Raw genomic sequence first — 25134 nt, forward strand, 5'->3', positions numbered from 1 at the left:
CTTCCGGTGGCTGTCTCCATGGTGATTGGGAAAGAAGCCTTAGGCCCTGCACTCAGCCTTCACCTGGCCTACCTGGCCTCTTTCCCCTCATCTAGACCGCTGTGTGGATGAAAGAAAGAATGTCGGCCAATGACCACATGTCCTCATAGCCTTTGAAGGATTAGGCTCCTTGCCTGGGCAGAAGACAGCCAAGGTCAGCCTGAGCCTAGACGCCTAGTGACCTGTGACACTGCAGGCAGTGAGAGATGTTCATTTTCATGCTGACGTATCCGCAGGTGGCGGATTCAGATTGGTCGGAGAAGAAGTGTAACTAGGGATGACACACACACACGACGGCACGGGGGAAAGGTCAGGGAAAATAGCTGAGGTCGTGGAGCTCTAGCAGAGCCAGTGTAGGGCCCAGGCCTCCCTCCTGCTCCTGGAAAAGAGGTGAAACATATGCCGCCATGCGCAGACTCTGGACTGCTGGGGCCCTGGATGCCCAGATTGCGGCCTTGTCTTCGGAGAAGTGTCACACATGCACTGTGCCAGCGGAGGCTGTGGCCCAGCAGAGGGCAAAATCTTGAAAACGGGGCCTTCAGTTGACTTTGCCTGTGCTCTCCTTTGGCTGAGTGACATCGTGTGTTTCCTAGCAGGAGAAGGCATTCGTGGAGAGAGGCGGATTCCATGTGTTCAGGCAATGTGTGTGCTGAGACCAATGAGTCGCTGGAGACCAGGGTGGACTCCTCAGACCCGGGATAGACCTCTGGCAGGTATGTGTCAATGTTTTCTGCCCATGGCACTCAGCCGGTTATCTGCATAGAATGTTATCCCCGGAATTAGTAGTCTCCGGAGAGGCTGCTACATGTCAGCAAGCTTCACCCGGCCAGGTCCGCCCGTGATGTAGCTCCGCAATCCCTGGCTACTCTCTAGACCTTCCAGATAGACTAGCAGATCTTCTCTGCCCTTGGGCAACCGGTAGAGCCAGAGGCCTTCCCCGTTTGCTGTTTCGTCTCTAGGCCCTCTGTCAGGCACTCCAAGGTGTGAAGTGACAAGGGGGAGAAGGAAGAGATTTCAGAGAAGGAACACATCCAGAGAGAGACAGAGAGAGGCAAGAGATGCTGAGTGGGGATGCCTTGCGTACTGATATCCTCAGGAAAGTGGGAAAGAGGTACCTGGCCTGCTCTGCCAATGCCCTGAAGCAGTCCGCACCAGGGGCTGCCTTGTGCCTGCGTAGCCTTTCCCAGGGTGTGCTCAAATCCCGTGGCCACTAGGTGTCGTAGGTCACGATGGAGGGCCCTGTGTCATCTGCCTGGCGGGCCGGATCTCTGCCATTGGCTCGGTCTTGTCAGCAGGCCCATCGCAAGCTCCGCCCACTCTTCCGGTGGGGGGACTGTCTCTATGGTGATGGCAAAGAAGCCTTAGCCCCGCCCACCTGGCCTTCACTTCAGCTCCCTGGCCCGCTGACCCTCACTCAGACCTCTGTGTTGCTCCAAATGAATGTCCGCCAGTGCCCTGGTGTCAGCACCTGGGATAAAGAATTCGGGACCTTGCCTGGGGCAGAAGGCAGCCTAGGTCAGCGGGTACCTGGAAGTCTACTGCCTTGTGACACTGCTGCCAGTGACAAATGGTGACTCCCACACTCACATATCGCCTGGTGGCAGAATGATAGTGATGGGTGGAGAAACATCGCTCCGGAGCACACGTTCAGTGGGGCACCAGCCAAAGCAAAGGCCAGGGCCGGTACTGGACGTCATGGAGCTGAATAGCGAGCCAGTGAAGGGCCCAAGGATCCCTCCTGTATGTGGCGAACAGGTCATGCGTGTCCCCACGTCCATAAACCACTGGACGGCTGGGGCCCAGGCTGCCAGGATTTCGGCCTTGCCTTCGGAGCCCGGCCACGTGCGCAGCCTTGCAGCGGAGGCGGGGACATGTAGACAGCCAAAATTGGGAAAATGGCAGTGTTTCCTCGATTTCCCTGGCATCGGCCGTTTTGAGCGGCTTGCTTTTTCTCCTGGTAGGATAGGGCCCTGACGGAGAAAGGCAGGATTACGTGTGCAGGAAAGGTGGGTGCTGAGAGGTTGACGACGTTGAGACCATGTTGGGATCTTTAGTCCCAGGAAAGGCCCCTGGCGGGTGTGGGTCAGTGTTCTCTACCCACCCCAAGTGGCGGGGGGAGGTTTTCACCATACAAAGCAGCAGCGGAATTATTCGTCGCCGGAGAGGTTGCATCTGCCCACAAGCTCCACCTGGCCGGGGTCCGCACCTACTTTACTGCCCATGTCCATCAACAGAAGCTAAGACCTTGCAGAGAGACTACCTGCTATTGTCTACCCACAGGGAAGCAGGACAGCCAGAAGCCTCCCCCGTTTCATCGCTAGGCTCTCTCTCAGGCCCCTCATACTCGTGATGTGTCTCAAGGGTAGAACGAAGAGAGTTCTCCGAAGGAACACATACACAGAGGGGCCACAGATGCTGAGGAAGGGCGCCTTGCCTACTGATATCCTAGCATAAGTGGAAAAGTGGTACCTGCCTGCTGGCCCAGTGTGTCGAACGTGTCCACCTCAGGGTTGCCTACTGTGAAGTGATTCCCTGGGTGACCTCGGTTTTGTGGCCCAAAAGAGAAGGGGCCGTTGTGTGTCCATGGGTGAAATGGAGGGCTCTGCGGAACTGGCCGCTGAGGCTGGACCTCTCCTATTGGCTCAGTGTCTGTGACCCGTCCCCGTCAGAAGTTCCGGCCAGCCTTCCGGTGGCTGTCTCCATGGTGATTGGGAAAGAAGCCTTAGGCCCCGCACTCAGCCTTCACCTGGCCTACCTGGCCTCTTTGCCCTCATCTAGACCGCTGTGTGGATGAAAGAAAGAATGTCGGCCAATGACCACATGTCCTCGTTGCCTTTGGAGGATTAGGCTCCTTGCCTGGGCAGAAGACAGCCAAGGTCAGCCTGAGCCTAGACACCTAGTGACCTGTGACACTGCAGGCAGTGACAGATGTTCATTTTCATGCTCGCGTATCCGCAGGTGGCGGATTCAGAGTGGTCGGAGAAGAAGCGTAACTAGGGATGACACACACACACGAGGGCACGGGGGAAAGGTCAGGGAAAATAGCTGAGGTCGTGGAGCTCTAGCGGAGCCACTGTAGGGCCCAGGCCTCTCTCCTGTTCGTGGCAAAGAGGTGATCCATATGCCGCCATGCGCAGACTCTGGACTGCTTGGGCCCTGGATGCCCAGATTTCGGCCTTGTCTTCGGAGAAGTGTCACACATGCACTGTGCCAGCGGAGGCTGTGGCCCAGCAGAGGGCAAAATCTTGAAAACGGGGCCTTCAGTTGACTTTGCCTGTGCTCTCCTTTGGCTGAGTGACATCGTGTGTTTCCTAGCAGGAGAAGGCATTCGTGGAGAGAGGCGGATTCCATGTGTGCAGGCAAAGTGTGTGCTGAGATGATGAGTCGCTGGAGACCACGGTGGACTCCTCAGACCCAGGATAGGCCTCTGGCAGGTATGTGTCAATGTTTTCTGCCCCCATGCCACTCAGCCGGGTATTTGCATAGAATGTTATCCCCGGAATTAGTAGTCTCCGGAAAGGCTGCTACATGTCAGCAAGCTTCACCTGGCCATGTCCGCCCGTGATGTAGCTTCCCAATCCGTGGCTACTCTCTAGACCTTCCAGATAGACTAGCAGATCTTCTCTGCCCTTGGGCAACCGGTAGAGCCAGAGGACTTCCCCGTTTGCTCTTTCGTCTCTAGGCCCTCTGTCAGGCACTCCAAGGTGTGAAGTGACAAGGGGGAGAAGGAAGAGATTTCAGAGAAGGAACACATCCAGAGAGAGACAGAGAGAGGCAAGAGATGCTGAGTGGGGATGCCTTGCGTACTGATATCCTCAGGAAAGTGGGAAAGAGGTACCTGGCCTGCTCTGCCAATGCCCTGAAGCAGTCCGCACCAGGGGCTGCCTTGTGCCTGCGTAGCCTTTCCCAGGGAGTGCTGAAATCCCGTGGCCACTAGGTGTCGTAGGTCACAATGGAGGGCCCTGTGTCATCTGCCTGGCGGGCCGGATCTCTGCCATTGGCTCGGTCTTGTCAGCAGGCCCATCGCAAGCTCCGCCCACTCTTCCGGTGGGGGGACTGTCTCTATGGTGATGGCAAAGAAGCCTTAGCCCCGCCCACCTGGCCTTCACTTCAGCTCCCTGGCCCGCTGACCCTCACTCAGACCTCTGTGTTGCTCCAAATGAATGTCCGCCAGTGCCCTGGTGTCAGCACCTGGGATAAAGAATTCGGGACCTTGCCTGGGGAGAAGGCAGACTAGGTCAGCGGGTACCTGGAAGTCTACTGCCTTGTGACACTGCTGCCGGTGACAAATGGTGACTCCCACACTCACATATCGCCTGGTGGCAGAATGATAGTGATGGGTGGAGAAACATCGCTCCGGAGCACACGTTCAGTGGGGCACCAGCCAAAGCAAAGGCCAGGGCCGGTAGTGGACGTCGTGGAGCTGAATGGCGAGCCAGTGAAGGGCCCAAGGATCCCTCCTGTATGTGGCGGACAGGTCATGCGTGTCCCCACGTCCATAAACCATTGGACTGCTGAGGCCCAGGCTGCCAATTTCGGCCTTGCCTTCGGAGCCCGGCCACGTGCGCAGCCTTGCAGCGGAGGCGGGGACATGTAGACAGCAAAAATTGGGAAAATGGCAGTGTTTCTGCGATTTCCCTGGCATCGGCCGTTTTGAGCGGCTTGCTTTTTCTCCTGGTAGGATAGGGCCCTGACGGAGAAAGGCAGGATTACGTGTGCAGGAAAGGTGTGTGCTGAGAGGGTGACGACGTTGACACCATGTTGGGATCTTTAGTCCCAGGAAAGGCCCCTGGCGGGTGTGGGTCAGTGTTCTCTACCCATCCCACGTGGCGGGGGGAGGTTTTCACCATACAAAGCAGCAGCGGAATTATTCGTCGCCGGAGAGGTTGCATCTGCCCACAAGCTCCACCTGGCCGGGGTCCGCCCCTACTGTATCGCCCATGTCAATCAACAGAAGCTAAGACCTTCCAGAGAGACTACCTGCTATTGTCTACCCACGGGGAAGCAGGACAGCCAGAAGCCTCCCCCGTTTCATCGCTAGGCTCTCTCTCAGGCCCCTCATACTCGTGATGTGTCTCAAGGGTAGAACGAAGAGAGTTCTCCGAAGGAACACATACACAGAGGGGCCACAGATGCTGAGGAAGGGCGCCTTGCCTACTGATATCCTAGCGTAAGTGGAAAAGTGGTACCTGCCTGCTGGCCCAGTGTGTCGAATGTGTCCACATCAGGGGCTGCCTACTGTGAAGTGATTCCCTGGGTGCCCTCGGTTTTGTGGCCCAAAAGAGAAGGGGCCGTCGTGTGTCCATGGGTGAAATGGAGGGCTCTGCGGAACTGGCCGCTGAGGCTGGACCTCTCCTATTGGCTCAGTGTCTGTGACCCGTCCCCGTCAGAAGTTCCGGCCAGCCTTCCGGTGGCTGTCTCCATGGTGATTGGGAAAGAAGCCTTAGGCCCTGCACTCAGCCTTCACCTGGCCTACCTGGCCTCTTTCCCCTCATCTAGACCGCTGTGTGGATGAAAGAAAGAATGTCGGCCAATGACCACATGTCCTCATAGCCTTTGAAGGATTAGGCTCCTTGCCTGGGCAGAAGACAGCCAAGGTCAGCCTGAGCCTAGACGCCTAGTGACCTGTGACACTGCAGGCAGTGAGAGATGTTCATTTTCATGCTGACGTATCCGCAGGTGGCGGATTCAGATTGGTCGGAGAAGAAGTGTAACTAGGGATGACACACACACACGACGGCACGGGGGAAAGGTCAGGGAAAATAGCTGAGGTCGTGGAGCTCTAGCAGAGCCAGTGTAGGGCCCAGGCCTCCCTCCTGTTCCTGGAAAAGAGGTGAAACATATGCCGCCATGCGCAGACTCTGGACTGCTGGGGCCCTGGATGCCCAGATTGCGGCCTTGTCTTCGGAGAAGTGTCACACATGCACTGTGCCAGCGGAGGCTGTGGCCCAGCAGAGGGCAAAATCTTGAAAACGGGGCCTTCAGTTGACTTTGCCTGTGCTCTCCTTTGGCTGAGTGACATCGTGTGTTTCCTAGCAGGAGAAGGCATTCGTGGAGAGAGGCGGATTCCATGTGTTCAGGCAATGTGTGTGCTGAGACCAATGAGTCGCTGGAGACCAGGGTGGACTCCTCAGACCCGGGATAGACCTCTGGCAGGTATGTGTCAATGTTTTCTGCCCATGGCACTCAGCCGGTTATCTGCATAGAATGTTATCCCCGGAATTAGTAGTCTCCGGAGAGGCTGCTACATGTCAGCAAGCTTCACCCGGCCAGGTCCGCCCGTGATGTAGCTCCGCAATCCCTGGCTACTCTCTAGACCTTCCAGATAGACTAGCAGATCTTCTCTGCCCTTGGGCAACCGGTAGAGCCAGAGGCCTTCCCCGTTTGCTGTTTCGTCTCTAGGCCCTCTGTCAGGCACTCCAAGGTGTGAAGTGACAAGGGGGAGAAGGAAGAGATTTCAGAGAAGGAACACATCCAGAGAGAGACAGAGAGAGGCAAGAGATGCTGAGTGGGGATGCCTTGCGTACTGATATCCTCAGGAAAGTGGGAAAGAGGTACCTGGCCTGCTCTGCCAATGCCCTGAAGCAGTCCGCACCAGGGGCTGCCTTGTGCCTGCGTAGCCTTTCCCAGGGTGTGCTGAAATCCCGTGGCCACTAGGTGTCGTAGGTCACGATGGAGGGCCCTGTGTCATCTGCCTGGCGGGCCGGATCTCTGCCATTGGCTCGGTCTTGTCAGCAGGCCCATCGCAAGCTCCGCCCACTCTTCCGGTGGGGGGACTGTCTCTATGGTGATGGCAAAGAAGCCTTAGCCCCGCCCACCTGGCCTTCACTTCAGCTCCCTGGCCCGCTGACCCTCACTCAGACCTCTGTGTTGCTCCAAATGAATGTCCGCCAGTGCCCTGGTGTCAGCACCTGGGATAAAGAATTCGGGACCTTGCCTGGGGCAGAAGGCAGCCTAGGTCAGCGGGTACCTGGAAGTCTACTGCCTTGTGACACTGCTGCCAGTGACAAATGGTGACTCCCACACTCACATATCGCCTGGTGGCAGAATGATAGTGATGGGTGGAGAAACATCGCTCCGGAGCACACGTTCAGTGGGGCACCAGCCAAAGCAAAGGCCAGGGCCGGTAGTGGACGTCATGGAGCTGAATAGCGAGCCAGTGAAGGGCCCAAGGATCCCTCCTGTATGTGGCGAACAGGTCATGCGTGTCCCCACGTCCATAAACCACTGGACGGCTGGGGCCCAGGCTGCCAGGATTTCGGCCTTGCCTTCGGAGCCCGGCCACGTGCGCAGCCTTGCAGCGGAGGCGGGGACATGTAGACAGCCAAAATTGGGAAAATGGCAGTGTTTCCTCGATTTCCCTGGCATCGGCCGTTTTGAGCGGCTTGCTTTTTCTCCTGGTAGGATAGGGCCCTGACGGAGAAAGGCAGGATTACGTGTGCAGGAAAGGTGGGTGCTGAGAGGTTGACGACGTTGAGACCATGTTGGGATCTTTAGTCCCAGGAAAGGCCCCTGGCGGGTGTGGGTCAGTGTTCTCTACCCACCCCAAGTGGCGGGGGGAGGTTTTCACCATACAAAGCAGCAGCGGAATTATTCGTCGCCGGAGAGGTTGCATCTGCCCACAAGCTCCACCTGGCCGGGGTCCGCACCTACTTTACTGCCCATGTCCATCAACAGAAGCTAAGACCTTGCAGAGAGACTACCTGCTATTGTCTACCCACAGGGAAGCAGGACAGCCAGAAGCCTCCCCCGTTTCATCGCTAGGCTCTCTCTCAGGCCCCTCATACTCGTGATGTGTCTCAAGGGTAGAACGAAGAGAGTTCTCCGAAGGAACACATACACAGAGGGGCCACAGATGCTGAGGAAGGGCGCCTTGCCTACTGATATCCTAGCATAAGTGGAAAAGTGGTACCTGCCTGCTGGCCCAGTGTGTCGAACGTGTCCACCTCAGGGTTGCCTACTGTGAAGTGATTCCCTGGGTGACCTCGGTTTTGTGGCCCAAAAGAGAAGGGGCCGTTGTGTGTCCATGGGTGAAATGGAGGGCTCTGCGGAACTGGCCGCTGAGGCTGGACCTCTCCTATTGGCTCAGTGTCTGTGACCCGTCCCCGTCAGAAGTTCCGGCCAGCCTTCCGGTGGCTGTCTCCATGGTGATTGGGAAAGAAGCCTTAGGCCCCGCACTCAGCCTTCACCTGGCCTACCTGGCCTCTTTGCCCTCATCTAGACCGCTGTGTGGATGAAAGAAAGAATGTCGGCCAATGACCACATGTCCTCGTTGCCTTTGGAGGATTAGGCTCCTTGCCTGGGCAGAAGACAGCCAAGGTCAGCCTGAGCCTAGACACCTAGTGACCTGTGACACTGCAGGCAGTGACAGATGTTCATTTTCATGCTCGCGTATCCGCAGGTGGCGGATTCAGAGTGGTCGGAGAAGAAGCGTAACTAGGGATGACACACACACACGAGGGCACGGGGGAAAGGTCAGGGAAAATAGCTGAGGTCGTGGAGCTCTAGCGGAGCCACTGTAGGGCCCAGGCCTCTCTCCTGTTCGTGGCAAAGAGGTGATCCATATGCCGCCATGCGCAGACTCTGGACTGCTTGGGCCCTGGATGCCCAGATTTCGGCCTTGTCTTCGGAGAAGTGTCACACATGCACTGTGCCAGTGGAGGCTGTGGCCCAGCAGAGGGCAAAATCTTGAAAACGGGGCCTTCAGTTGACTTTGCCTGTGCTCTCCTTTGGCTGAGTGACATCGTGTGTTTCCTAGCAGGAGAAGGCATTCGTGGAGAGAGGCGGATTCCATGTGTGCAGGCAAAGTGTGTGCTGAGATGATGAGTCGCTGGAGACCACGGTGGACTCCTCAGACCCAGGATAGGCCTCTGGCAGGTATGTGTCAATGTTTTCTGCCCCCATGCCACTCAGCCGGGTATTTGCATAGAATGTTATCCCCGGAATTAGTAGTCTCCGGAAAGGCTGCTACATGTCAGCAAGCTTCACCTGGCCATGTCCGCCCGTGATGTAGCTTCCCAATCCGTGGCTACTCTCTAGACCTTCCAGATAGACTAGCAGATCTTCTCTGCCCTTGGGCAACCGGTAGAGCCAGAGGACTTCCCCGTTTGCTCTTTCGTCTCTAGGCCCTCTGTCAGGCACTCCAAGGTGTGAAGTGACAAGGGGGAGAAGGAAGAGATTTCAGAGAAGGAACACATCCAGAGAGAGACAGAGAGAGGCAAGAGATGCTGAGTGGGGATGCCTTGCGTACTGATATCCTCAGGAAAGTGGGAAAGAGGTACCTGGCCTGCTCTGCCAATGCCCTGAAGCAGTCCGCACCAGGGGCTGCCTTGTGCCTGCGTAGCCTTTCCCAGGGTGTGCTGAAATCCCGTGGCCACTAGGTGTCGTAGGTCACGATGGAGGGCCCTGTGTCATCTGCCTGGCGGGCCGGATCTCTGCCATTGGCTCGGTCTTGTCAGCAGGCCCATCGCAAGCTCCGCCCACTCTTCCGGTGGGGGGACTGTCTCTATGGTGATGGCAAAGAAGCCTTAGCCCCGCCCACCTGGCCTTCACTTCAGCTCCCTGGCCCGCTGACCCTCACTCAGACCTCTGTGTTGCTCCAAATGAATGTCCGCCAGTGCCCTGGTGTCAGCACCTGGGATAAAGAATTCGGGACCTTGCCTGGGGCAGAAGGCAGCCTAGGTCAGCGGGTACCTGGAAGTCTACTGCCTTGTGACACTGCTGCCAGTGACAAATGGTGACTCCCACACTCACATATCGCCTGGTGGCAGAATGATAGTGATGGGTGGAGAAACATCGCTCCGGAGCACACGTTCAGTGGGGCACCAGCCAAAGCAAAGGCCAGGGCCGGTAGTGGACGTCATGGAGCTGAATAGCGAGCCAGTGAAGGGCCCAAGGATCCCTCCTGTATGTGGCGAACAGGTCATGCGTGTCCCCACGTCCATAAACCACTGGACGGCTGGGGCCCAGGCTGCCAGGATTTCGGCCTTGCCTTCGGAGCCCGGCCACGTGCGCAGCCTTGCAGCGGAGGCGGGGACATGTAGACAGCCAAAATTGGGAAAATGGCAGTGTTTCCTCGATTTCCCTGGCATCGGCCGTTTTGAGCGGCTTGCTTTTTCTCCTGGTAGGATAGGGCCCTGACGGAGAAAGGCAGGATTACGTGTGCAGGAAAGGTGGGTGCTGAGAGGTTGACGACGTTGAGACCATGTTGGGATCTTTAGTCCCAGGAAAGGCCCCTGGCGGGTGTGGGTCAGTGTTCTCTACCCACCCCAAGTGGCGGGGGGAGGTTTTCACCATACAAAGCAGCAGCGGAATTATTCGTCGCCGGAGAGGTTGCATCTGCCCACAAGCTCCACCTGGCCGGGGTCCGCACCTACTTTACTGCCCATGTCCATCAACAGAAGCTAAGACCTTGCAGAGAGACTACCTGCTATTGTCTACCCACAGGGAAGCAGGACAGCCAGAAGCCTCCCCCGTTTCATCGCTAGGCTCTCTCTCAGGCCCCTCATACTCGTGATGTGTCTCAAGGGTAGAACGAAGAGAGTTCTCCGAAGGAACACATACACAGAGGGGCCACAGATGCTGAGGAAGGGCGCCTTGCCTACTGATATCCTAGCATAAGTGGAAAAGTGGTACCTGCCTGCTGGCCCAGTGTGTCGAACGTGTCCACCTCAGGGTTGCCTACTGTGAAGTGATTCCCTGGGTGACCTCGGTTTTGTGGCCCAAAAGAGAAGGGGCCGTTGTGTGTCCATGGGTGAAATGGAGGGCTCTGCGGAACTGGCCGCTGAGGCTGGACCTCTCCTATTGGCTCAGTGTCTGTGACCCGTCCCCGTCAGAAGTTCCGGCCAGCCTTCCGGTGGCTGTCTCCATGGTGATTGGGAAAGAAGCCTTAGGCCCCGCACTCAGCCTTCACCTGGCCTACCTGGCCTCTTTGCCCTCATCTAGACCGCTGTGTGGATGAAAGAAAGAATGTCGGCCAATGACCACATGTCCTCGTTGCCTTTGGAGGATTAGGCTCCTTGCCTGGGCAGAAGACAGCCAAGGTCAGCCTGAGCCTAGACACCTAGTGACCTGTGACACTGCAGGCAGTGACAGATGTTCATTTTCATGCTCGCGTATCCGCAGGTGGCGGATTCAGAGTGGTCGGAGAAGAAGCGTAACTAGGGATGACACACACACACGAGGGCACGGGGGAAAGGTCAGGGAAAATAGCTGAGGTCGTGGAGCTCTAGCGGAGCCACTGTAGGGCCCAGGCCTCTCTCCTGTTCGTGGCAAAGAGGTGATCCATATGCCGCCATGCGCAGACTCTGGACTGCTTGGGCCCTGGATGCCCAGATTTCGGCCTTGTCTTCGGAGAAGTGTCACACATGCACTGTGCCAGCGGAGGCTGTGGCCCAGCAGAGGGCAAAATCTTGAAAACGGGGCCTTCAGTTGACTTTGCCTGTGCTCTCCTTTGGCTGAGTGACATCGTGTGTTTCCTAGCAGGAGAAGGCATTCGTGGAGAGAGGCGGATTCCATGTGTGCAGGCAAAGTGTGTGCTGAGATGATGAGTCGCTGGAGACCACGGTGGACTCCTCAGACCCAGGATAGGCCTCTGGCAGGTATGTGTCAATGTTTTCTGCCCCCATGCCACTCAGCCGGGTATTTGCATAGAATGTTATCCCCGGAATTAGTAGTCTCCGGAAAGGCTGCTACATGTCAGCAAGCTTCACCTGGCCATGTCCGCCCGTGATGTAGCTTCCCAATCCGTGGCTACTCTCTAGACCTTCCAGATAGACTAGCAGATCTTCTCTGCCCTTGGGCAACCGGTAGAGCCAGAGGACTTCCCCGTTTGCTCTTTCGTCTCTAGGCCCTCTGTCAGGCACTCCAAGGTGTGAAGTGACAAGGGGGAGAAGGAAGAGATTTCAGAGAAGGAACACATCCAGAGAGAGACAGAGAGAGGCAAGAGATGCTGAGTGGGGATGCCTTGCGTACTGATATCCTCAGGAAAGTGGGAAAGAGGTACCTGGCCTGCTCTGCCAATGCCCTGAAGCAGTCCGCACCAGGGGCTGCCTTGTGCCTGCGTAGCCTTTCCCAGGGAGTGCTCAAATCCCGTGGCCACTAGGTGTCGTAGGTCACAATGGAGGGCCCTGTGTCATCTGCCTGGCGGGCCGGATCTCTGCCATTGGCTCGGTCTTGTCAGCAGGCCCATCGCAAGCTCCGCCCACTCTTCCGGTGGGGGGACTGTCTCTATGGTGATGGCAAAGAAGCCTTAGCCCCGCCCACCTGGCCTTCACTTCAGCTCCCTGGCCCGCTGACCCTCACTCAGACCTCTGTGTTGCTCCAAATGAATGTCCGCCAGTGCCCTGGTGTCAGCACCTGGGATAAAGAATTCGGGACCTTGCCTGGGGAGAAGGCAGACTAGGTCAGCGGGTACCTGGAAGTCTACTGCCTTGTGACACTGCTGCCGGTGACAAATGGTGACTCCCACACTCACATATCGCCTGGTGGCAGAATGATAGTGATGGGTGGAGAAACATCGCTCCGGAGCACACGTTCAGTGGGGCACCAGCCAAAGCAAAGGCCAGGGCCGGTAGTGGACGTCGTGGAGCTGAATGGCGAGCCAGTGAAGGGCCCAAGGATCCCTCCTGTATGTGGCGAAGAGGTCATGCGTGTCCCCACGTCCATAAACCACTGGACGGCTGGGGCCCAGGCTGCCAGGATTTCGGCCTTGCCTTCGGAGCCCGGCCACATGCGCAGCCTTGCAGCGGAGGCGGGGACATGTAGACAGCCAAAATTGGGAAAATGGCAGTGTTTCCTCGATTTCCCTGGCATCGGCCGTTTTGAGCGGCTTGCTTTTTCTCCTGGTAGGATAGGGCCCTGACGGAGAAAGGCAGGATTACGTGTGCAGGAAAGGTGTGTGCTGAGAGGGTGACGACGTTGAGACCATGTTGGGATCTTTAGTCCCAGGAAAGGCCCCTGGCGGGTGTGGGTCAGTGTTCTCTACCCATCCCACGTGGCGGGGGGAGGTTTTCACCATACAAAGCAGCAGCGGAATTATTCGTCGCCGGAGAGGTTGCATCTGCCCACAAGCTCCACCTGGCCGGGGTCCGCCCCTACTGTATCGCCCATGTCAATCAACAGAAGCTAAGACCTTCCAGAGAGACTACCTGCTATTGTCTACCCACGGGGAAGCAGGACAGCCAGAAGCCTCCCCCGTTTCATCGCTAGGCTCTCTCTCAGGCCCCTCATACTCGTGATGTGTCTCAAGGGTAGAACGAAGAGAGTTCTCCGAAGGAACACATACACAGAGGGGCCACAGATGCTGAGGAAGGGCGCCTTGCCTACTGATATCCTAGCGTAAGTGGAAAAGTGGTACCTGCCTGCTGGCCCAGTGTGTCGAACGTGTCCACATCAGGGGCTGCCTACTGTGAAGTGATTCCCTGGGTGCCCTCGGTTTTGTGGCCCAAAAGAGAAGGGGCCGTCGTGTGTCCATGGGTGAAATGGAGGGCTCTGCGGAACTGGCCGCTGAGGCTGGACCTCTCCTATTGGCTCAGTGTCTGTGACCCGTCCCCGTCAGAAGTTCCGGCCAGCCTTCCGGTGGCTGTCTCCATGGTGATTGGAAAAGAAGCCTTAGGCCCGGCACTCAGCCTTCACCTGGCCTACCTGGCCTCTTTCCCCTCATCTAGACCGCTGTGTGGATGAAAGAAAGAATGTCGGCCAATGACCACATGTCCTCATAGCCTTTGAAGGATTAGGCTCCTTGCCTGGGCAGAAGACAGCCAAGGTCAGCCTGAGCCTAGACACCTAGTGACCTGTGACACTGCAGGCAGTGACAGATGTTCATTTTCATGCTGACGTATCCGCAGGTGGCGGATTCAGATTGGTCGGAGAAGAAGTGTAACTAGGGATGACACACACACACGACGGCACGGGGGAAAGGTCAGGGAAAATAGCTGAGGTCGTGGAGCTCTAGCAGAGCGAGTGTAGGGCCCAGGCCTCCCTCCTGTTCCTGGAAAAGAGGTGAAACATATGCCGCCATGCGCAGACTCTGGACTGCTGGGGCCCTGGATGCCCAGATTGCAGCCTTGTCTTCGGAGAAGTGTCACACATGCACTGTGCCAGCGGAGGCTGTGGCCCAGCAGAGGGCAAAATCTTGAAAATGGGGCCTTCAGTTGACTTTGCCTGTGCTCTCCTTTGGCTGAGTGACATCGTGTGTTTCCTAGCAGGAGAAGGCATTCGTGGAGAGAGGCGGATTCCATGTGTGCAGGCAAAGTGTGTGCTGAGATGATGAGTCGCTGGAGACCAGGGTGGACTCCTCAGACCCGGGATAGGCCTCTGGCAGGTATGTGTCAATGTTTTCTGCCCATGGCACTCAGCCGGGTATCAGCATAGAATGTTACCCCCGGAATTAGTAGTCTTCGGAGAGGCTGCTACATGTCAGCAAGCTTCACCTGGCCAGGTCCGCCCGTGATGTAGCTTCCCAATCCGTGGCTACTCTCTAGACCTTCCAGATAGACTAGCAGATCTTCTCCACCCTTGGGCAACCGGTAGATCCAGAGGCCTTCCCCCTTGCTCTTTCGTCTCTAGGCCCTCTGTCAGGCACTCCAAGGTGTGAAGTGACAAGGGGGAGAAGGAAGAGATTTCAGAGAAGGAACACATCCAGAGAGAGACAGAGAGAGGCAAGAGATGCTGAGTGGGGATGCCTTGCGTACTGATATCCTCAGGAAAGTGGGAAAGAGGTACCTGGCCTGCTCTGCCAATGCCCTGAAGCAGTCCGCACCAGGGGCTGCCTTGTGCCTGCGTAGCCTTTCCCAGGGAGTGCTCAAATCCCGTGGCCACTAGGTGTCGTAGGTCACAATGGAGGGCCCTGTGTCATCTGCCTGGCGGGCCGGATCTCTGCCATTGGCTCGGTCTTGTCAGCAGGCCCATCGCAAGCTCCGCCCACTCTTCCGGTGGGGGGACTGTCTCTATGGTGATGGCAAAGAAGCCTTAGCCCCGCCCACCTGGCCTTCACTTCAGCTCCCTGGCCCGCTGACCCTCACTCAGACCTCTGTGTTGCTCCAAATGAATGTCCGCCAGTGCCCTGGTGTCAGCACCTGGGATAAAGAATTCGGGACCTTGCCTGGGGAGAAGGCAGACTAGGTCAGCGGGTACCTGGAAGTCTACTGCCTTGTGACACTGCTGCCGGTGACAAATGGTGACTCCCACACTCACATATCGCCTGGTGGCAGAATGATAGTGATGGGTGGAGAAACATCGCTCCGGAGCACACGTTCAGTGGGGCACCAGCCAAAGCAAAGGCCAGGGCCGGTAGTGGACGTCGTGGAGCTGAATGGCGAGCCAGTGAAGGGCCCAAGGATCCCTCCTGTATGTGGCGAAGAGGTCATGCGTGTCCCCACGTCCATAAACCACTGGACGGCTGGGGCCCAGGCTGCCAGGATTTCGGCCTTGCCTTCGGAGCCCGGCCACATGCGCAGCCTTGCAGCGGAGGCGGGGACATGTAGACAGCCAAAATTGGGAAAATGGCAGTGTTTCCTCGATTTCCCTGGCATCGGCCGTTTTGAGCGGCTTGCTTTTTCTCCTGGTAGGATAGGGCCCTGACGGAGAAAGGCAGGATTACGTGTGCAGGAAAGGTGTGTGCTGAGAGGGTGACGACGTTGAGACCATGTTGGGATCTTTAGTCCCAGGAAAGGCCCCTGGCGGGTGTGGGTCAGTGTTCTCTACCCATCCCACGTGGCGGGGGGAGGTTTTCACCATACAAAGCTGCAGCGGAATTATTCGTCGCCGGAGAGGTTGCATCTGCCCACAAGCTCCACCTGGCCGGGGTCCGCCCCTACTGTATCGCCCATGTCAATCAACAGAAGCTAAGACCTTGCAGAGAGACTACCTGCTATTGTCTACCCACGGGGAAGCAGGACAGCCAGAAGCCTCCCCCGTTTCATCGCTAGGCTCTCTCTCAGGCCCCTCATACTTGTGATGTGTCTCAAGGGTAGAACGAAGAGAGTTCTCCGAAGGAACACATACACAGAGGGGCCACAGATGCTGAGGAAGGGCGCCTTGCCTACTGATATCCTAGCATAAGTGGAAAAGTGGTACCTGCCTGCTGGCCCAGTGTGTCGAACGTGTCCACCTCAGGGTTGCCTACTGTGAAGTGATTCCCTGGGTGACCTCGGTTTTGTGGCCCAAAAGAGAAGGGGCCGTTGTGTGTCCATGGGTTAAATGGAGGGCTCTGCGGAACTGGCCGCTTAGGCTGGACCTCTCCTATTGGCTCAGTGTCTGTGACCCGTCCCCGTCAGAAGTTCCGGCCAGCCTTCCGGTGGCTGTCTCCATGGTGATTGGGAAAGAAGCCTTAGGCCCCGCACTCAGCCTTCCCCTGCCTACCTGGCCTCTTTGCCCTCATCTAGACCGCTGTGTGGATGAAAGAAAGAATGTCGGCCAATGACCACATGTCCTCGTTGCCTTTGAAGGATTAGGCTCCTTGCCTGGGCAGAAGACAGCCAAGGTCAGCCTGAGCCTAGACACCTAGTGACCTGTGACACTGCAGGCAGTGACAGATGTTCATTTTCATGCTCGCGTATACGCAGGTGGAGGATTCAGATTGGTCGGAGAAGAAGTGTAACTAGGGATGACACACACACACGAGGGCACGGGGGAAAGGTCAGGGAAAATAGCTGAGGTCGTGCAGCTCTAGCGGAGTCTGTGTTGGGCCCAGGCCTCCCTCCTGTTCGTGGCAAAGAGGTGATCCATATGCCGCCATGCGCAGACTCTGGACTGCTTGGGCCCTGGATGCCCAGATTGCGGCCTTGTCTTCGGAGAAGTGTCACACATGCACTGTGCCAGCGGAGGCTGTGGCCCAGCAGAGGGCAAAATCTTGAAAATGGGGCCTTCAGTTGACTTTGCCTGTGCTCTCCTTTGGCTGAGTGACATCGTGTGTTTCCTAGCAGGAGAAGGCATTCGTGGAGAGAGGCGGATTCCATGTGTGCAGGCAATGTTTGTGCTGAGATGATGAGTCGCTGGAGACCAGGGTGGACTCCTCAGACCCGGGATAGGCCTCTGGCAGGTATGTGTCAATGTTTTCTGCCCATGGCACTCAGCCGGGTATCTGCATAGAATGTTATCCGCGGAATTAGTAGTCTTCGGAGAGGCTGCTACATGTCAGCAAGCTTCACCCGGCCAGGGCCGCCCGTGATGTAGCTTCCCAATCCGTGGCTACTCTCTAGACCTTCCAGATAGACTAGCAGATCTTCTCTGCCCTTGGGCAACCGGTAGAGCCAGAGGCCTTCCCCGTTTGCTGTTTCGTCTCTAGGCCCTCTGTCAGGCACTCCAAGGTGTGAAGTGACAAGGGGGAGAAGGAAGAGATTTCAGAGAAGGAACACATCCAGAGAGAGACAGAGAGAGGCAAGAGATGCTGAGTGGGGATGCCTTGCGTACTGATATCCTCAGGAAAGTGGGAAAGAGGTACCTGGCCTGCTCTGCCAATGCCCTGAAGCAGTCCGCACCAGGGGCTGCCTTGTGCCTGCGTAGCCTTTCCCAGGGTGTGCTCAAATCCCGTGGCCACTAGGTGTCGTAGGTCACGATGGAGGGCCCTGTGTCATCTGCCTGGCGGGCCGGATCTCTGCCATTGGCTCGGTCTTGTCAGCAGGCCCATCGCAAGCTCCGCCCACTCTTCCGGTGGGGGGACTGTCTCTATGGTGATGGCAAAGAAGCCTTAGCCCCGCCCACCTGGCCTTCACTTCAGCTCCCTGGCCCGCTGACCCTCACTCAGACCTCTGTGTTGCTCCAAATGAATGTCCGCCAGTGCCCTGGTGTCAGCACCTGGGATAAAGAATTCGGGACCTTGCCTGGGGCAGAAGGCAGCCTAGGTCAGCGGGTACCTGGAAGTCTACTGCCTTGTGACACTGCTGCCAGTGACAAATGGTGACTCCCACACTCACATATCGCCTGGTGGCAGAATGATAGTGATGGGTGGAGAAACATCGCTCCGGAGCACACGTTCAGTGGGGCACCAGCCAAAGCAAAGGCCAGGGCCGGTAGTGGACGTCATGGAGCTGAATGGCGAGCCAGTGAAGGGCCCAAGGATCCCTCCTGTATGTGGCGAACAGGTCATGCGTGTCCCCACGTCCATAAACCACTGGACGGCTGGGGCCCAGGCTGCCAGGATTTCGGCCTTGCCTTCGGAGCCCGGCCACGTGCGCAGCCTTGCAGCGGAGGCGGGGACATGTAGACAGCCAAAATTGGGAAAATGGCAGTGTTTCCTCGATTTCCCTGGCATCGGCCGTTTTGAGCGGCTTGCTTTTTCTCCTGGTAGGATAGGGCCCTGACGGAGAAAGGCAGGATTACGTGTGCAGGAAAGGTGGGTGCTGAGAGGTTGACGACGTTGAGACCATGTTGGGATCTTTAGTCCCAGGAAAGGCCCCTGGCGGGTGTGGGTCAGTGTTCTCTACCCACCCCAAGTGGCGGGGGGAGGTTTTCACCATACAAAGCAGCAGCGGAATTATTCGTCGCCGGAGAGGTTGCATCTGCCCACAAGCTCCACCTGGCCGGGGTCCGCACCTACTTTACTGCCCATGTCCATCAACAGAAGCTAAGACCTTGCAGAGAGACTACCTGCTATTGTCTACCCACAGGGAAGCAGGACAGCCAGAAGCCTCCCCCGTTTCATCGCTAGGCTCTCTCTCAGGCCCCTCATACTCGTGATGTGTCTCAAGGGTAGAACGAAGAGAGTTCTCCGAAGGAACACATACACAGAGGGGCCACAGATGCTGAGGAAGGGCGCCTTGCCTACTGATATCCTAGCATAAGTGGAAAAGTGGTACCTGCCTGCTGGCCCAGTGTGTCGAACGTGTCCACCTCAGGGTTGCCTACTGTGAAGTGATTCCCTGGGTGACCTCGGTTTTGTGGCCCAAAAGAGAAGGGGCCGTTGTGTGTCCATGGGTGAAATGGAGGGCTCTGCGGAACTGGCCGCTTAGGCTGGACCTCTCCTATTGGCTCAGTGTCTGTGACCCGTCCCCGTCAGAAGTTCCGGCCAGCCTTCCGGTGGCTGTCTCCATGGTGATTGGGAAAGAAGCCTTAGGCCCCGCACTCAGCCTTCACCTGGCCTACCTGGCCTCTTTGCCCTCATCTAGACCGCTGTGTGGATGAAAGAAAGAATGTCGGCCAATGACCACATGTCCTCGTTGCCTTTGGAGGATTAGGCTCCTTGCCTGGGCAGAAGACAGCCAAGGTCAGCCTGAGCCTAGACACCTAGTGACCTGTGACACTGCAGGCAGTGACAGATGTTCATTTTCATGCTCGCGTATCCGCAGGTGGAGGATTCAGATTGGTCGGAGAAGAAGTGTAACTAGGGATGACACACACACACGAGGGCACGGGGGAAAGGTCAGGGAAAATAGCTGAGGTCGTGGAGCTCTAGCGGAGTCTGTGTAGGGCCCAGGCCTCCCTCCTGTTCATGGCAAAGAGGTGATCCATATGCCGCCATGCGCAGACTCTGGACTGCTGGGGCCCTGGATGCCCAGATTGCGGCCTTGTCTTCGGAGAAGTGTCACACATGCACTGTGCCAGCGGAGGCTGTGGCCCAGCAGAGGGCAAAATCTTGAAAATGGGGCCTTCAGTTGACTTTGCCTGTGCTCTCCTTTGGCTGAGTGACATCGTGTGTTTCCTAGCAGGAGAAGGCATTCGTGGAGAGAGGCGGATTCCATGTGTGCAGGCAATGTTTGTGCTGAGATGATGAGTCGCTGGAGACCAGGGTGGACTCCTCAGACCCGGGATAGGCCTCTGGCAGGTATGTGTCAATGTTTTCTGCCCATGGCACTCAGCCGGGTATCTGCATAGAATGTTATCCGCGGAATTAGTAGTCTCCGGAGAGGCTGCTACATGTCAGCAAGCTTCACCCGGCCAGGGCCGCCCGTGATGTAGCTTCCCAATCCGTGGCTACTCTCTAGACCTTCCAGATAGACTAGCAGATCTTCTCTGCCCTTGGGCAACCGGTAGAGCCAGAGGCCTTCCCCCTTTGCTCTTTCGTCTCTAGGCCCTCTGTCAGGCACTCCAAGGTGTGAAGTGACAAGGGGGAGAAGGAAGAGATTTCAGAGAAGGAACACATCCAGAGAGAGACAGAGAGAGGCAAGAGATGTTGAGTGGGGATGCCTTGCGTACTGATATCCTCAGGAAAGTGGGAAAGAGGTACCTGGCCTGCTCTGCCAATGCCCTGAAGCAATCCGCACCAGGGGCTGCCTTGTGCCTGCGTAGCCTTTCCCAGGGTGTGCTCAAATCCCGTGGCCACTAGGTGTCGTAGGTCACGATGGAGGGCCCTGTGTCATCTGCCTGGCGGGCGGGATCTCTGCCATTGGCTCGGACTTGTCAACAGGCCCATCGCAAGCTCCGCCCACTCTTCCGGTGGGGGGACTGTCTCTATGGTGATGGCAAAGAAGCCTTAGCCCCGCCCACCTGGCCTTCACTTCAGCTCCCTGGCCCGCTGACCCTCACTCAGACCTCTGTGTTGCTCCAAATGAATGTCCGCCAGTGCCCTGGTGTCAGCACCTGGGATAAAGAATTCGGGACCTTGCCTGGGGCAGAAGGCAGCCTAGGTCAGCGGGTACCTGGAAGTCTACTGCCTTGTGACACTGCTGCCAGTGACAAATGGTGACTCCCACACTCACATATCGCCTGGTGGCAGAATGATAGTGATGGGTGGAGAAACATCGCTCCGGAGCACACGTTCAGTGGGGCACCAGCCAAAGCAAAGGCCAGGGCCGGTAGTGGACGTCGTGGAGCTGAATGGCGAGCCAGTGAAGGGCCCAAGGATCCCTCCTGTATGTGGCGAACAGGTCATGCGTGTCCCCACGTCCATAAACCATTGGACTGCTGGGGCCCAGGCTGCCAATTTCGGCCTTGCCTTCGGAGCCCGGCCACATGCGCAGCCTTGCAGCGGAGGCGGGGACATGTAGACAGCCAAAATTGGGAAAATGGCAGTGTTTCTGCGATTTCCCTGGCATCGGCCGTTTTGAGCGGCTTGCTTTTTCTCCTGGTAGGATAGGGCCCTGACGGAGAAAGGCAGGATTACGTGTGCAGGAAAGGTGTGTGCTGAGAGGGTGACGACGTTGAGACCATGTTGGGATCTTTAGTCCCAGGAAAGGCCCCTGGCGGGTGTGGGTCAGTGTTCTCTACCCATCCCACGTGGCGGGGGGAGGTTTTCACCATACAAAGCAGCAGCGGAATTATTCGTCGCCGGAGAGGTTGCATCTGCCCACAAGCTCCACCTGGCCGGGGTCCGCCCCTACTGTATCGCCCATGTCAATCAACAGAAGCTAAGACCTTCCAGAGAGACTACCTGCTATTGTCTACCCACGGGGAAGCAGGACAGCCAGAAGCCTCCCCCGTTTCATCGCTAGGCTCTCTCTCAGGCCCCTCATACTCGTGATGTGTCTCAAGGGTAGAACGAAGAGAGTTCTCCGAAGGAACACATACACAGAGGGGCCACAGATGCTGAGGAAGGGCGCCTTGCCTACTGATATCCTAGCGTAAGTGGAAAAGTGGTACCTGCCTGCTGGCCCAGCGTGTCGAACGTGTCCACATCAGGGGCTGCCTACTGTGAAGTGATTCCCTGGGTGCCCTCGGTTTTGTGGCCCAAAAGAGAAGGGGCCGTCGTGTGTCCATGGGTGAAATGGAGGGCTCTGCGGAACTGGCCGCTGAGGCTGGACCTCTCCTATTGGCTCAGTGTCTGTGACCCGTCCCCGTCAGAAGTTCCGGCCAGCCTTCCGGTGGCTGTCTCCATGGTGATTGGAAAAGAAGCCTTAGGCCCGGCACTCAGCCTTCACCTGGCCTACCTGGCCTCTTTCCCCTCATCTAGACCGCTGTGTGGATGAAAGAAAGAATGTCGGCCAATGACCACATGTCCTCATAGCCTTTGAAGGATTAGGCTCCTTGCCTGGGCAGAAGACAGCCAAGGTCAGCCTGAGCCTAGACACCTAGTGACCTGTGACACTGCAGGCAGTGACAGATGTTCATTTTCATGCTGACGTATCCGCAGGTGGCGGATTCAGATTGGTCGGAGAAGAAGTGTAACTAGGGATGACACACACACACGACGGCACGGGGGAAAGGTCAGGGAAAATAGCTGAGGTCGTGGAGCTCTAGCAGAGCGAGTGTAGGGCCCAGGCCTCCCTCCTGTTCCTGGAAAAGAGGTGAAACATATGCCGCCATGCGCAGACTCTGGACTGCTGGGGCCCTGGATGCCCAGATTGCAGCCTTGTCTTCGGAGAAGTGTCACACATGCACTGTGCCAGCGGAGGCTGTGGCCCAGCAGAGGGCAAAATCTTGAAAATGGGGCCTTCAGTTGACTTTGCCTGTGCTCTCCTTTGGCTGAGTGACATCGTGTGTTTCCTAGCAGGAGAAGGCATTCGTGGAGAGAGGCGGATTCCATGTGTGCAGGCAAAGTGTGTGCTGAGATGATGAGTCGCTGGAGACCAGGGTGGACTCCTCAGACCCGGGATAGGCCTCTGGCAGGTATGTGTCAATGTTTTCTGCCCATGGCACTCAGCCGGGTATCAGCATAGAATGTTACCCCCGGAATTAGTAGTCTTCGGAGAGGCTGCTACATGTCAGCAAGCTTCACCTGGCCAGGTCCGCCCGTGATGTAGCTTCCCAATCCGTGGCTACTCTCTAGACCTTCCAGATAGACTAGCAGATCTTCTCCACCCTTGGGCAACCGGTAGATCCAGAGGCCTTCCCCCTTGCTCTTTCGTCTCTAGGCCCTCTGTCAGGCACTCCAAGGTGTGAAGTGACAAGGGGGAGAAGGAAGAGATTTCAGAGAAGGAACACATCCAGAGAGAGACAGAGAGAGGCAAGAGATGCTGAGTGGGGATGCCTTGCGTACTGATATCCTCAGGAAAGTGGGAAAGAGGTACCTGGCCTGCTCTGCCAATGCCCTGAAGCAGTCCGCACCAGGGGCTGCCTTGTGCCTGCGTAGCCTTTCCCAGGGAGTGCTCAAATCCCGTGGCCACTAGGTGTCGTAGGTCACGATGGAGGGCCCTGTGTCATCTGCCTGGTGGGCCGGATCTCTGCCATTGGCTCGGTCTTGTCAGCAGGCCCATCGCAAGCTCCGCCCACTCTTCCAGTGGGGGGACTGTCTCTATGGTGATGGCAAAGAAGCCTTAGCCCCGCCCACCTGGCCTTCACTTCAGCTCCCTGGCCCGCTGACCCTCACTCAGACCTCTGTGTTGCTCCAAATGAATGTCCGCCAGTGCCCTGGTGTCAGCACCTGGGGTAAAGAATTCGGGACCTTGCCTGGGGCAGAAGGCAGCCTAGGTCTGCGGGTACCTGGAAGTCTACTGCCTTGTGACACTGCTGCCAGTGACAAATGGTGACTCCCACACTCACATATCGCCTGGTGGCAGAATGATAGTGATGGGTGGAGAAACATCGCTCCGGAGCACACGTTCAGTGGGGCACCAGCCAAAGCAAAGGCCAGGGCCGGTAGTGGACGTCGTGGAGCTGAACGGCGAGCCAGTGAAGGGCCCAAGGATCCCTCCTGTATGTGGCGAACAGGTCATGCGTGTCCCCACGTCCATAAACCATTGGACTGCTGGGGCCCAGGCTGCCAGGATTTTGGCCTTGCCTTCGGAGCCCGGCCACATGCGCAGCCTTGCAGCGGAGGCGGGGACATGTAGACAGCCAAAATTGGGAAAATGGCAGTGTTTCTGCGATTTCCCTGGCATCGGCCGTTTTGAGCGGCTTGCTTTTTCTCCTGGTAGGATAGGGCCCTGACGGAGAAAGGCAGGATTACGTGTGCAGGAAAGGTGGGTGCTGAGAGGTTGACGATGTTGAGACCATGTTGGGATCTTTAGTCCCAGGAAAGGCCCCTGGCGGGTGTGGGTCAGTGTTCTCTACCCACCCCAAGTGGCGGGGGGAGGTTTTCACCATACAAAGCAGCAGCGGAATTATTCGTCGCCGGAGAGGTTGCATCTGCCCACAAGCTCCACCTGGCCGGGGTCCGCACCTACTTTACTGCCCATGTCCATCAACAGAAGCTAAGACCTTGCAGAGAGACTACCTGCTATTGTCTACCCACGGGGAAGCAGGACAGCCAGAAGCCTCCCCCGTTTCATCGCTAGGCTCTCTCTCAGGCCCCTCATACTCGTGATGTGTCTCAAGGGTAGAACGAAGAGAGTTCTCCGAAGGAACACATACACAGAGGGGCCACAGATGCTGAGGAAGGGCGCCTTGCCTACTGATATCCTAGCATAAGTGGAAAAGTGGTACCTGCCTGCTGGCCCAGTGTGTCGAACTTGTCCACCTCCGGGTTCCCTACTGTGAAGTGATTCCCTGGGTGACCTCGGTTTTGTAGCCCAAAAGAGAAGGGGCCGTTGTGTGTCCATGGGTGAAATGGAGGGCTCTGCGGAACTGGCCGCTTAGGCTGGACCTCTCCTATTGGCTCAGTGTCTGTGACCCGTCCCCGTCAGAAGTTCCGGCCAGCCTTCCGGTGGCTGTCTCCATGGTGATTGGGAAAGAAGCCTTAGGCCCCGCACTCAGCCTTCACCTGGCCTACCTGGCCTCTTTGCCCTCATCTAGACCGCTGTGTGGATGAAAGAAAGAATGTCGGCCAATGACCACATGTCCTCGTTGCCTTTGGAGGATTAGGCTCCTTGCCTGGGCAGAAGACAGCCAAGGTCAGCCTGAGCCTAGACACCTAGTGACCTGTGACACTGCAGGCAGTGACAGATGTTCATTTTCATGCTCGCGTATCCGCAGGTGGAGGATTCAGATTGGTCGGAGAAGAAGTGTAACTAGGGATGACACACACACACGACGGCACGGGGGAAAGGTCAGGGAAAATAGCTGAGGTCGTGGAGCTCTAGCAGAGCGAGTGTAGGGCCCAGGCCTCCCTCCTGTTCGTGGCAAAGAGGTGATCCATATGCCGCCATGCGCAGACTCTGGACTGCTGGGGCCCTGGATGCCCAGATTGCGGCCTTGTCTTCGGAGAAGTGTCACACATGCACTGTGCCAGCGGAGGCTGTGGCCCAGCAGAGGGCAAAATCTTGAAAATGGGGCCTTCAGTTGACTTTGCCTGTGCTCTCCTTTGGCTGAGTGACATCGTGTGTTTCCTAGCAGGAGAAGGCA

The sequence above is a fragment of the Elephas maximus genome, chromosome 20, assembly GCF_024166365.1.
Source record: "Elephas maximus indicus isolate mEleMax1 chromosome 20, mEleMax1 primary haplotype, whole genome shotgun sequence".
NCBI classification, from domain to species: Eukaryota; Metazoa; Chordata; class Mammalia; order Proboscidea; family Elephantidae; genus Elephas; species Elephas maximus.